Consider the following 14,738-nt stretch of genomic DNA (forward strand, 5'->3'; position numbering starts at 1 on the left):
AAAACATGCACTGTTGGTGGGCCCTGAGGACAGGGTTGGGGAACACTCATGGCTGGATTTACCATAAGGCATTGTAGGCGCGTGCCTACAGGTGCCTAATGATGGAAAGGCGGCTAACTCCCCTCCTAGTGCCTCCTTCCTTGCTTCCCTATGCAGAGTCCTAAGCAGAGCGTAAATCACTGAGAGGTTACTCACACAGCTCCCAGCATTCCACTGACAAGATCTCCCTTTAGTCTGGGGCACCTCTGGCTACCTAATACTTTGAGGCACCTCTAGCTACTTACTGTAATACTAAGGAACACCTGTAGTTACTTTTGACAGGCAAGGGAAGTAAGGGAGAAGTGACAGCTGGGACAGCCAACACGCTTGCGGTGAGGTTTGCAGGTTCATCGAGGGCAAAGTCTGGGGTGCCAGGCCATCTGTGCCTATAGGCTGCTCCAGTGATTTAAGTCTGGGCCTGGGAACACTTCTTTAACCTGTTCCCGACCGCTCCATGCCCATTGGCGTGAACGCGATGGCAGCCCCAGGACCGCTCCACACCGATTGGCGAGAACGGCCTTCTATGGGGCTAGCAGGAGAGCACGCTCCGCCTTCAGTCTCCGAGCGGCAATCGCCGCTCAGGAGATTGTTAGACTGACATGTACTGACATGTACGGCCCTGCAGCGAGCCCTTAAACCTGCAGTGGCCTATTTAATTAAAAATGGCCTGGTCACTAGGGGGGGTTTAACACTGCGGTCCTCAAGTAGTTAAAGGTATCACCTAAACAACTTTTGTTGTTATGTCTTAGAAGTGATTCAAAATTACTTTAAAGGGAACCTGAGGTGAGAGGCATATGAAGGCTGACATATTTATTTCCTTTTAAACAATGCACATTGCCTGGCTGTCCAGCTGATCAACTGTCTACAAATACTTTTAGCCATAGACCTTGAACAAGCATGCAAATTAGATGTTCCTGACAAAAATCCGACAAGATTAGCTGCATACTTGTTTAAAGGCTTGTACACATGTCCAATAAATTCCCCTATTGTCATCTGATTTTGGTCGGTTGGATGACAATCAGGCGTGTGGTGTATGTGTGGCAAATGACTAGATGATCAACTGATAACGTGGTTTGCCTGATCCAACCAGTGGATCAACTCACATGATTTTTGGGCTGATATCATGCAGTTGGCCACGTGTGTACAAGTCATTTGAGCAATATGCGCTTGTTTTGAATGTGGCCGTATCGCGCAGTCCATCATTCCACTTTCATGTGCAGTATGCAAATGAGTTGGTCGTTCAGTTGGTTGGTTGGTGTGTGAAGAATACAAATCATGTAAACAACAGTTAGTCGTGGGGTTGGTCATGTTGTGGAGTTGGTCGTGCACTTTGTTGGACGTGTGTACAAGCCTTAAAGTGAACCTTAAGCCAGAAAAAAAATGAGTTTTACTCACCTGGGGCTTCTACCAGCCCCCTGCAGCAGTCCTGTGCCCTCGCAGCCACTGACTAATCCTCTGGTCCCCCGCTGCCAGCTAGTTTCATTTTTGCCGACAGGCCCGTCAGGACTGGCCACGCGTAGCTTTTTCCGCATTCCCGACTGTAATTAGCTCTATTGCGGGCCGCAACGCGTACAAAAATACGCGTTGCCGCATATCTATGTGTTCGTAATGCGGCAACGCGTATTTTTGTACGTGTTGTGGCCCGCAATAGCGCTAATTAGTCGGGAATGCTGAAAAAGCTACGCGTGGCCAGTCCTGATGGGCCTGTCGGCAAAAACGAAACTAGCTGGCAGCGGGGGACCAGAGGATTAGTCAGTGGCTGCGAGGGCTCAGGACTGCTGCAGGGGGCTGGTAGAAGCCCCAGGTGAGTAAAACTCATCTTTTTTTTGGCTTAAGGTTCACTTTAAAGTGAACCTAAAGCCACACAAAAAAAATGAGATGAACTCACCTGGGGCTTCCCTCAGCCCCCTTTTTTGTGTGGCTTTAGGTTCACTTTAAGGTGTGTGACTCACACTACTGCAGCCAAAGAGATAATCAGGAACTCAGGAAGCCAGGTAACTGGTATTGTTAAAAGAAAATAAATATGGCAGCCTCTTTATGTCTCTCATCTCAAGCTCCTTTTAAATTGTACGGAGTATTTGCCAGATTTTTTTCCACCGCTCCTCTTTGATCGATTAACTTAGCTAAATAGAGCATGTGAGAGAACAAATAGTCATAAAGAAATAAAAATGCACATATATAGCTTTTAGCCTTGACTCAATATCCCTATCACTTGATCTTAGCAAAATGTTTTATTTGAGAAGGTTATGGGTACTCTGCAATATTCCAGATTACACTTCAGCTCTATATAGAAGTTGTTTGCTAATTGTAGGTATTCTTCTTACAATATCATCAGCCAGTTTACAGAGAACTCAGTTTTTGTTCTTTTATTTAAAGGGACCCTGAGCAGTGATTAAAAAATGAAATCAGGACTTTTCACCAGCCCCCCCCTCCCCCGCATGTGTGGTATAAGACAGACTGTACTGCACGCAAGCAGGGCCCTTACAGAGACGCATGTGATGACGCCCACAGGTGATGGATGGCCGGGTTCCTGTACTGCGCATACGCAACTTTAGCCAAAGTTGCCCACCTACTGTAGCCGCCAGCAGGACCACGAAGGGGACCCAGAGGACACAGAGGGACCTCTCGGGCTATGGGAGGGCTGGAGAAAGCCTCATGTAAGTCCCGATTTCATTTTTAATCACTGCTCAGGGTCCTTTTAAAAACAAAATTTGGACATACTTGGGGCTTCCTCCAGCCCTCCCAAAGCCAGCGAGCTCCTCGGGCATCCTCTTTTAACCTCTCCTGGTCCCGCTGGCGGCTCTGGTAAATGGCGACTCTCTGGTGAAGTCACGCATGCGCGCTCCGCCGCGTGCCTGTCGTGTCAACACGCCGGATGCCAAAAGCCTCTTGCACAAGCGTGGTTCAGTCTTAAGAGTACCGCGCATGCGTAGGAGGCTTACGGTGACCAGCGTGATAACACGACAGGCCCTCCACTGGGGCACACACTCGTAACTTTACCAGAGAGTCGCCGTTTACCAGAGCCACCAGCGGGACCAAGAGAGGGGACAAGAGGATGTTCGAGGACCTCATGAGCTATGGGGGGGTGGGGGGGCTGGAGGAGGCCCTGGGTAAGTCCAAATTTTGTTTTTATTCAGCGCTCATGGTCCCTTTAAAGAAAACAAACAGGGTTGAAACTACAAGTCACGGGGCCCCCCAGCAAAACTTTGATAGGGCACCCAGAGTTCAAATCCTTTCCCTCGCCTACCCCAGGTGACCCTCACAGCCTCAAGGTCATAAAAAAAGTGTGGACATCATAATTTTCAAATCCATTGCAACTAAAAAAAACTATTCTGAAGGATGGACCCCTTTATCAGAGGGATTGAAGTAGTAGTTGGTGCTACCTTATAGCTCTGGGCCGCCCTAAGGTCGCAGGGACTGCTCCCCTGTAGTTACACCCCTGAAAACAAACATTGGGCCATTATTATAAGCATTAGGGCCCATTTTCACTAGTAGCATTTGCGATCTGATTCTGAACAAAACACTAGGGGCTTGATTCACAAAAGGGTGCTAACTTAGTTAGCACGCCTAATGCCCTTTAGGGCGAGCAAAGTTTTGCGCAAAGTTTAGCGCTGCCCGTAGCGCATGAAACGTCACACCGGGTGCGATGAAAACCTTGTACCGGGTGCGCCTTAAATGGTTTAAGCGCACCCGGTGCGACTTTTCACACGCTACGGGCAGCGCTAAACTTTGCGCTTGATCAATAAAAGCTTTGGGCATGCTTACTGCTTAGCACCCTATTTAGCACGCCCAAGGCACCCTTTTGTGACTCGAGCCCCAGGTACTTAAAAGACTAAACGTTTCTTTCCTGAAGCCCTTTAGGAGTTAAGTCAATACATCTAACGATGATGGGCAGGGTCAACCAAGAGACACATTTTTCTCTAATCATTAGAGAGAGATCTGTCAGCTGCCCATCCACCACAGCCCGATTCCTGATCAATTTCAGCATGGAATCTTTCAGGAATCGGCCGAGCCTGCCGCATCCGCCACCACGCCACTGTGTGTGTATGTACATTATGTGTGTAATGTATACATGTGCTGTAATCTGCGTTTATACATTACCTGTCCTGTGTCGCGGTGCCTGTCAGTCTTCTGCCTCTCTTTAATTAGCCGCATACACGTTGCCGGCATCATGATACCTACATAGACATATGATATGGTAGGGATTAGATTGTGTGTCCCTCTGAGGGACAGTTAAGTTACAAGACAATATACTCTGAACAGCGCTGTGGAAGATGAGTTAAACTTACCTGGATAATCTTGCAACCCCCTGGAGTTCTCCTGTGGCCACAACGCAGGACCAAGTACCTCCGGTCAGCAGCAGCGACCCACGCTAAGCTGGCCGGCCATGCACATTACGCGAAACTCATGGGTGCACGATCAGGGTGCGCTCGGCTCAGGGCTGTGCATACACAGTAGGATCAGCGTCGTGGGCACAGGAGGACACATACATCAAAAAAGGGTGCCTGGAAAAAGGGTACTTGGTGTCGCCAAAATTTAATTAGATTGTCAATAACCATATTTTATTGTTTCTTCTTGTAATAAAAATGACGATATTGTTTATAACACTGAAAACGATATTATATGTATAATCGTTATAATTGTGTAATATTGTGTATAACCTTCTTTTATCGTTTCTTCATGTAATAAAATTGTAAAATATTGTTTATGACAATGAAAACAAAATATAAGTACATTCATAATACCTGTAGTAAAACATTAGTAAATATTACCAACATTTTACTACAACTACACCTAACCCTATTCTCACACAGAACCCTCCCTCTACCTACCCCTAGCACTTAGACCCCCCTGGTGAGGGTGCATGAATAAAGGGCACCAGGAAAAATGGGCCCAGCTGGATAACAAATTGGTGCAGGTGGATAACAAAATCTCAATAACAATAAATATTGTTACAGGAGATGAAAACGAAAAGATATTAACTTTAAAAATTGTTACATAATTCAACAATACTACTTCACCTAATCCTACTCTCACACAGAACCCTCCCCTGGTGGTGCCTAACCCTAACCACCCCTTGGTGGTGCCTAACCCTAACCACTCCCCATGGTGGTGCCTAACCCAAACCACCCCCCTGGTGGTGCCTAACCCAAACCACCCCCCTGGTGCTGCCTAACCCTAACCACCCCCCTGGTGGTACCTAACTCTAACCACCCCCCCTGGTGGTGCCTAGGTTTAACCCTAACCACCCCCCTGGAGGTGCCTAACCATAAGACCTCCCTGATGGTGACTAACCCTAAACACACACTTGGTTTTGCCTTACTCTAACCCCCCCATCCCCCCCAGTGGTGCCTAACCCTAACCACCACCCCCAGCACAAACAGCCTTGCACACATAGAAACGATAACATAATTGATAACATAAAATCTGTACATACAAACCATAATATGACAAAAACTATAACGTTGCAAGTTTCTAAAACTATAGCATATTTCAAAAACTTGAATGTTCTAATGTTGTTAATAATATATATTGGGCACCCTTTTTTCTGCTTTGGGCGCTGTATTAATGATAAATGCATTAGAGTCTATGACGGCGCCCTTTTCGGCCACTAGCCACCGATACCCTTTTTTCCTGCTTCCCCTGGTGGTGCCTAACCATAAGACCCCCCCTTTTGGTGCCTAAACCTTAAAACTCCCCTAGTAGTGCCTACTCCTAAAACTCAGATATCGTTCATCAAACTATATTTTTCAAATTGATATATTTTGTTATTTTCGGAGTATTTGTATTTTCCATAGAATATTGTTTTAGTTCTGAAACTCTACGTAGATAGAAACCATAACTATGGGAAGTATGTTTGTAAACTTTATTATATGGTAAGTATGTTTGTAAATGTAATTATTCACCAGACGCCCATTGTAAACATTATTATTCACCAGGTACCCAAATTTCCTGTTGGGCGCCCGTCAGATGATATTTAACATGAGAGTCAATGGCAATGCCCCTTTTGTCCACTTGCCTCATGTGCCAAAATTTCCTTCTTCCCAGGAGGACTTCAGGGGGCTGCAAGATGCTCCAGATAAATTCAACTCATTTTATTTTTTGACTTAAAGAGCAACTGCAGTGAAGTGAAAAGAACGTAATGAAAAAAGTGCTTAATTTTAATTATTCATAAATGATTTTAGTCAGTCTTTCCTCTCCCTGATTTGCATTCTGAAATGTATCACATGGTGACATCTTTACTGCAGGCAGGTGATGTCTGTGGAAGGAGATACTGCTTTTTTGGCATACAGATGCCACTGATGATCTATTTGGGAAAAGGTAAAGATTTCTCAGGGGAAAGGAGGTATCAGCTACTGACTGGGGATAAAGTTTAATCGTTGGTTAAAGTTTCTCTTTACGTCCCCCTTTAACATTATGGGAAATCTATCGTGATGAGACATTCAGAGGATGCTTTTCCTCTGAATAGGATGTTGCAGTCAATGCAGAGAGATGTCAGTCCCGGGCCAGGCTGTGTGTGGGAACTCTTTTCTAATTCTCCGTATTGTGTCATGATTGTAGGTGACCACACCAAATATAATCTTTATTAATAACAACAACGTCAATTATCACTCTGTAATTACGGGTTGCCTTTATGTTCCTGCCAATCTCTACATTCCCTGGGGCTCGTAAAAGGAATCTCTGCCTGCATTAACCTCTGAAAGAGCATGAGGTTATTCCAACAGTCAATTTGTAATTTAAAAAAAGTAGTTAAGATGTGGAATACAGGTATCCCCCGACTTACAAACCCAAGTTAAGAACTACCTGCCCATACAAAAAGGCTCGGAAATGTGAAATTTGATTCTGTAGGAGCGAGACCTTGTAGTTTTTGAAAAAAAAGCAATTTAAAAAAGAAAATTAAACAAAAATGTTTTTTAAACCAGTCAAAAAAAAATGACATTTTGTTGCTATAGACTGAAGGCAGAGGGGGACAGAGGTGACACGATGTGTGTGTGTGTGTGTGTGTGGGGGGGGGGGGGGGCAGAGGTGGCACAGAGAGGGACAGTGAAGGCATGGGACGCAGGGAGGGGGGGGGGGCACTGGAGGCAACTTATGGACAGATTTCGGTTAAGAACAAACCTACAGTCCCTATCTCGTTTGTTGACCCGGGACTACCGGGGTCTTATCACAAGAAGTCGTTTTTGCCTATCCTAGAAGTAGTTTATTACATCATTACATCCGCAGCGTACCTCACGTTACCCAAGTAATCCTCCCTTCCATTAGTACCGCTGCTTTGTGCATCAGGCCCAAGGAGAGATTCATTAGATAAATGGATAAATTAGTTAAACAGATGGAGAGATAAACTATGGGTTGTCAGTTAAAGAGGGAAAAATTGTGAGTTAATAAGGCGAGATCATTCATAAGATAAGTTTTGTGAATCAACCCTCAGGTCACTTACTTAATCAAGCTGTGAACACAGGGGCATAGCAATAGCCATAGCAGCTGCTATGGGCCCCTGGACCATAGGGGGCCCTGGAGCATAGGGGGCACCATTACATTTCTTGTGTTCCTCCACCTCAAACTTTGTCTCAGTGCCCAAGAACTATGTGTAGTGTTCATTGCATGGGAAAATAAATTGCCCAATTAACTCATATGCATAGGGTAGTAGCTGTTGGCATTGCTTAAGAGTACACCCGAGGGCCCCATGAAATTTTGCTATGGGGTCCCATGATCTCTAACTACGCCGCTGTGTGAACAGGAAGCATCCATGCAAAACAGCAATTAGCTGTCCGTACTATCCCTAGCACACACCTGCCTGGACTTCTACCAATAAAGCCTAGAATGCGCGGGCGCAGGAGACTTGCGCCTGCGCAGTAGAGTGGACCGACAGTGATCGGCTATTTCCGCCTATCTCCAAGCGGAGCGCCGATACTGTGCCTGCGCTGGAACCGGGAAGGTAAATATTTACATCCCTGCCGTTTGGGGAGCTTTATCTCCACCGCCGTTGGACCGAGAAGGACAGGGGAAGCTTTAATAGGATCCAGAGGTTTCCCCCACCCCAGTTGAGTACCCCCCAGTGGAAGTTTTTCTCATTACAGGTTTTCTTGAACTCTTGCACAGGGCAGGGCAAGTGGATTTAGATAGTTTAGTCTGTCTAATTCCCCTCATCTGTGTCTCATCAATCACAAGTTGTAATTTGATCTCTCCCTGACTGCCACAACAGAGATGACAGACAGATAATTTAAAGAGTAACTGTTGGGCATAAAATAAAAAAATAATTCTTTATGTCTATCTGGTAAACAAGTAATACGGATGCTAACTAGGCAATCCAAAAGTCAAAATCACTATTACTTTTCTTGTGGATAAATGATCATTCCCCAGTTTACCTGACTCTTATGTGGTACAGTGCCACACAAAGGAAGTTGCAAGGCATTCTGGGTTGTCCTTTTTTGCTTCTCTACTTTCCCCTCAGACTTAGCTAATGCAGCCTGAGTGGCTGAAGCCTCTTGCCCTCCTGTTTTACCCTCCCACACCTCTGTTCCTCTCTGATTGGCCAATATTTATCATGTTGAGACAATGCACTTTCTATAGTGGAGGGCGGGCAATGCATATACAATCAGGCAGAGGAGAGTAAGGGAAGAAATGACATCAGGACTGACTTCAAAATAGCTGCATTTAAAATGGTAAATGCTAATAAGGATTTTCTCTATTTTTACTGTAGAAGAATCACTAACATCAAAACGTGGACAGTGCAACACATGTTATGTAAGTAGACGAAGTATTTATCTACTTATATATGTGTTTTTTTTCTGAGATAGTATGGCTGGCAGCTCCTCTTTAAAAGCACAGGATGTTAACAATATGTCTGCTTCCATGAATCAGGAAGGAGAAACAGTGCAGATTTGTTTTAGGATTTGTATCAGCTGTAACAAAGAAATGCGTTTTGTTTAAAGGTTACTATGCTGTTGAGTAACTTTAAGAGCAGAGAGGACGTTTTGAGCGTTTTGAGTTCAGGTCCGCTTTAAAGGGAACCTGATGTGAGAAGTATATGGAGGCTGTTTATTTTCTTTTAAGCAATACCAGTTGCCTGGACGTCCTGCTGATCCTCTGCCTCTAATGCTTTTAGCCGTATGCCTGGTACACAATGCAATTTTCCCTCAGATTGATTGTCAAATCGATTATTTCTGACAGGTCTGATCTGATTTCTAATAGTTTTTCTGATCGATTTTGTATACAAGTGATTGGAAAATCAATCAGAAAAACAATCAGAAATTAGATTGGACCTGTTGGGAATAATCAATTTTCCACCCAATGTTCCAACACGATTGATTCTTTTCTCAAAATAATGTTATGCTGGCCATACACTGATTGATTATAGGACGATCGATAGACCTATCGCTTTTAGAATCGATTCAAAATAAATGATTCAATGGAATATTAATCGATTTCTTTCCCATACACTAGGGTCAATTTTTGTTCCATTTTTCCCCCCTAATCGATCAGACGCTATTTTCGATCACAAAATAAGCACCCTGACGAATTAGAATGAGTAAAAGTCGATCTAATACATAATGAAAAGCCTTTGATTCTTGTTCCATCGGTTGAAATAACCTGACATTCTCGATCAATTAATTTTAAGAATTCGATCGAATATTGGTGGATAAGAATCGATTCGTCATCAAAATGACAACTCGATTTTTGATTCATTCAATTCATTTATTGGTTATAATAATCAATCAAAGTAAAAAATCAACCAGTATATGGCCACCTTTTGTCGATTCCTACCGATTGTTTTAAATTTTCCATCCTGTCTAATTAATACTTTCAAAAAGCGATCAATAAGACAATTTGTGGAATCGATTCCCAGCAGATGAATCTGCAAGGAATTCAATTAGAAAATCGATGAGTGGACAGCAGTCATTAAAGGTATCACCCAAATCATTGTTTGTTGGTTTGATGCTTCACGACTAACACCAGACTATACTTCACTTGCATTTCAGTTCTAATAAATTAAAAAAGTTCCAAGGCTTCTGCTAAGTACAGGAAATCCATAGATTTTCTGTCCATATTAAATGCCTAGGAACCTCCTTCACTCATTAGAACTGAAGACGCAGCTGTGACAACACCAGCCAATCCCATATTACTACGCCACAGTTGCTATACAACAACATTCTCATTCACTAGAGGCTTCTGGAGGCGAATCCACTGTGAGCAAAGTAATAATTTAAGATTGGTTGGTGTGCCCATACATGATACAATTTCGATTGTGTGTACAATTGGTAAAATAAAGTTATTGATTTCATGCTGGAAATCCAGTATTTGCCACCACACTCTAGATCAGGGGTCTCAAACTCAATTTACCTGGGGGCCGCAGGAGGCAAAGTCAGGATGAGGCTGGGCCGCATAAGGGAGTTCACGTGTCCCCGCCGCAAAACGAGGGCTGCAGAGCCCCCAAATCGCCTCGGGGGGCAATCCGCCGGCATTTCCTGGAAGGGGCAGAGCTTTCAGCTTCAGCTCTGCCCCTCCTGACGTCAATCGCCGGATCGCCGCCTCTGCCCGCCCCTCTCACTCTTCCTTCACAGAGAGGGGCGGGGGAGAGGCGGCGATCCATTCGGCGATTGACATCAGGAGGGGCAGAGCTACAGCTGGAAGCTCTGCCCCTCAGCACAGTCGTGGATGTTTGCGCGGGGGATTTGGGGGTCTGCAGCCCTTGTTTAGCGCTACCCTGGCCAAAGCGCTGCGGCTGCGTATGGACCCCCTGGAAACCCTGTCAGGAAATGTATTGCTCTTTCTTTTGATGCATGTAAAATTACACTACCGTTAGGTGCTAAAAGTGACATTTACCGCATTTAAAAGTATACTATTTTCCTTCGAAACTTTAAAATCGATTTTCTCAAAAACTATAAGGTCTTTTTGAAAAATTATTTTTTCCTCTTATTCCTAATGATCTCCTTAACATATCCTGCAAATTTAGGGTTTCTAGCATTTAAGGTGGATTTGCTATTAACCATTAAAGTCGGCGGGTTTTTAAATGTGTCTTTTTTTCCTTTGCAACTTTAAAATCGATTTTCTCAAAAACTATAAGGCCGATTTGAAAAATGTTTTTTTCCTCTTGTAGCCACTGGGGGCCCCTACAAGCTCTGGGGCCCTGGGGCCACAAAATATTGTATCGAGGGCCGCAAATGGCCCGCGGGCCGCGAGTTTGAGACCCCTGCTCTAGATTGATGAGGTAGAGAGACCTTGAAGCTGGCTATTCCTGAAAGAAGAAAATGCTTCACTGCAACCTAAGTAGCCAAATCAACAATTTATAAAAATAAGACAATGCTGTACTGTGTCTCTTTTTGAGGGCATTGAGTTCTACCATTGATAAGAATAATCAGGTAAAAAGGGCAACAATTGAACAATTGAATCTTTAGTTTATTATAAAAACTATACACACAAATATACATTGAAGCTGGCAAATAAGTAAGTCTGACAGCGGAACAGATTGGTTGGATAGTTATTAGTAAGAGATGAAAAATTAGGTACAATGTCTAAAAGTTCAAAATACTGTGTTGGAGTCCAGTAAGTAATAAAGTGTTTGTATTGAATAATCCAAGATGGCCATTTGTGGCCAGTGTCCTGCTGGCCTGCCGGTATGGTATTTTGACAAAAGATGATAGACAAAGAACCAGGACCCGAGTGAGTCGCTGGGTTTTAATTTTAACCCACTCTGTAGCTGGTAGTGGCTATGACAAGCAAAGTCCAGCCTTTTGTAATTGGAACAGGGGGCAGTTCACACTTCACGGAGAGAGATTTTGGCAGGATTCCTCCTTTGCCAGTCTTTCAGTGCCCATGAAGAAATGGATTGCATATTTACATTTAGTAAAGCATTACAAATCCACAGATATGCAACAGGATTATTAAACTATACCTTACAGCTGAAAGCAGTTATTGCTCAGCCCCTGGGGGTCTGATCCGTGTGGGAAGACTTGTGCCAAAAACTTTTCAAAAAAGGATTTGATTTGCATATTTTCATTATCCTTAAAAGCTTAAAAATCTATGAAAATATGGAAATGATGGATTTGAGGGGGAGAGGGAGTTCGCCATGCGGATTTGAGGGGGAGAGGGAGTTCGCCATGCATGCCTGCATGGGCAGTTAGGTGTTGAAAAGCACAGATAGCATCAGAGAATTCTTTTGAACTTTCTGGGAAGGAATTTATGACAGGATAGGTGTGAACACCGTAGAGATTTGGAGTGAGCTAGTGGAGAGCTACTTTTACGAGTTTTGCCAAAGATAATTAATGGGTTGTGTCAGCAGGGTGCTGTGCTTCCAGGAAGGTCCATTCTGATAAAATGAATCTAATTACCTCTGCAATGTGGCCTGGCATAGCAGAAAAAGTTGTCAATGTCAGCTCTGGCTGCTTGTGACACTGTGATTGAAATATGTGTCAGCTCACAAAATTAATTTTCGCCAGCCCTGGTGCTGTGTACTTTGCATGAGATGAGACATGTTTGCGACTTTCAAACAGTGGCAGCTCCAGCTTCAAATTTTTAGGGGGGCACAAAGGGGGCACGATGGCTGGCTGGTGGGGACCATTTGTGTGATCAAAGTCAATGTTTGTATGGTGATTTTTAGATATTTGTTGCTTAACTTAGGTGATAAAATTAGGGCTAAGTAGTTCAGCAGTGATAGGAACCAAATGTAAACATCACAAACAGATTGTCCAAATGATGGTGCTATTATTGAAGAAACATTACCTACAGATGTACTTGGCTCGTTTTCTGGCATGCATTAATTTTTACTTGTTAACAAGCTGCTCCTGTGTTTACAGATCACAGACATGTCATTCTGGTCCCTAGACTGTGTCTCACCGCTCTACAAGCAAGGGAAGGGGGAAGAGGCAAGAGGGAGAGAAACACTGTGTGTGTAATTCCCGATCTTAGTGGCTCAGCATTGCTGGAGACTAGAGCTTGTATTTTTACAGACAGGAAGTTTTGAATCAGGATTATTATCCTGATTCAAAACTTCCAGTCTATAAGATACAACCTCTAGTTTATTGGCTATTTTTAAAGAAAACAGTAAATTTCAGCTTGTAAGTGTGAGAAAACGCGGAAAAGCCGCCACGAGTACTCAGAGTAAGGCGGCTGATTCCGCGTTCAACATGGCAGCTTGCGCGCATGGGCCTGCATCCACTAGCCTGACGGAGCGCGGAGAAACCGCCGCATGCCCAGTGAACAAGGTGGCGGATTCCGCGTCTGACGCAGCGGTTTGCACGCATGGGCTTGCCACTAGCAGTATGGCTGAACGCGGGGAAACCGCCACATGCTCTGACAGAGGTGCGGCTGGTCCCGCGTTCAAACCAACAGATGCATTACAACACATGTCTGGTGTGGCTGGGACTGATAGTCCACACAGGTTTAGAAGGACGCGCGTGTGCGCTGAGAGGCAGAGCCTTTATGGCAGTCAGAAGGGTGTCAGCTGATCTAGCCGATCAGCTGACAATTCTATCAGGTTTCATTGGTCCAGCACTTAGGGGAGGCGCTGGAGAGTGCTGGTGTATATATACTGGGTGCTAGTCATTTCTCTGGTGTCTGGCGTTGCGATCACTACGTGGTAGCACTCAGACCTTGTCAGTTCTGTGATATTATCTGTGTTATTATTTAGACCAGTTCCTAGGTGTTGATGATCAAGGACCTCACACCTCAGTCTAGGGAAAACTGTATATTATCTGTGTTATTATTTAGACCAGTTCCTAGGTGTTGATGACCAGGGACCTCACACCTCAGACTAGGAATTATCTTTACCATCTAGTTATACTCAGACCAGTTCCAGGGTGTTGATGATCAAGGAGCTCACACCCAAGACTAGGCATTGTTGATTATTTGTTATGACCTTCTGCTTTCCTGACTACTCTTCTGATCTCTGATTAGGTACTTCGCTATATCTGATACTCTGTTTGTCTTAGGATTCTGCATCTGTCTTATGTCTCTGTCCCTGATCTGTCTGTCTGTTGCCGACCAGGCTTGCCCGACCTCGAGAGCTATCTCCTCAGTCAAGAGATAGCTCACAGACCTGGGGGTGACACCCTTCCTTGGTGTCGCTCACACTCTGTCCTTCCTACTTCTAGCCTGACCCCTCCCTCGGGAGAGTCTCAAGTTTGCGGAAGGAACGTGTTACTGTGCAGTACTCCTTACTGCTGTGCACCTGCTCCTCAGGTGCAGTCCTCAAAGTATTTCTGTTGCACCAAACACTCTTATTACCCAGGTGTCCAGAGGTTAGAGATATATCTGATTATCGGTGATACTGCAGATCATCAATAATCGGGTATATATCTGTATTCTCGGTGATACTGCAGATCACGGTAATCAGGCCCTCTCTGTGTTACACCAATCGTTACAGAACGCCAGACCGAAAAATGCAAATGGACGCACACACCGACCGTCTGGGCGCACTCACCACTTCGGTGGATACCATCAACCAAGTGCTGGGTAATCACCGGGCGTTAATTGACGCTTTGTCCGGGTCTTTATAAACCCTTCAGACGGCTGTGGATGAAGTGCGATCTCCTCCTAGCACAGACATACGCATGCCTGTACCTGAAAAAATTTCTGGTCACCAATCTGATTTCCGAAATTTTAGGAGTAGAGTGTTATCATACTTTGAGTTGAGACCTAGATCTTCAGGATCTATGGCCCAAAGGGTCACATTTATTAAGACTTTGTTATCAGGTGATTCT

Source organism: Hyperolius riggenbachi, chromosome 9, assembly GCF_040937935.1.
Source record: "Hyperolius riggenbachi isolate aHypRig1 chromosome 9, aHypRig1.pri, whole genome shotgun sequence".
Classification (NCBI taxonomy): Eukaryota; Metazoa; Chordata; class Amphibia; order Anura; family Hyperoliidae; genus Hyperolius; species Hyperolius riggenbachi.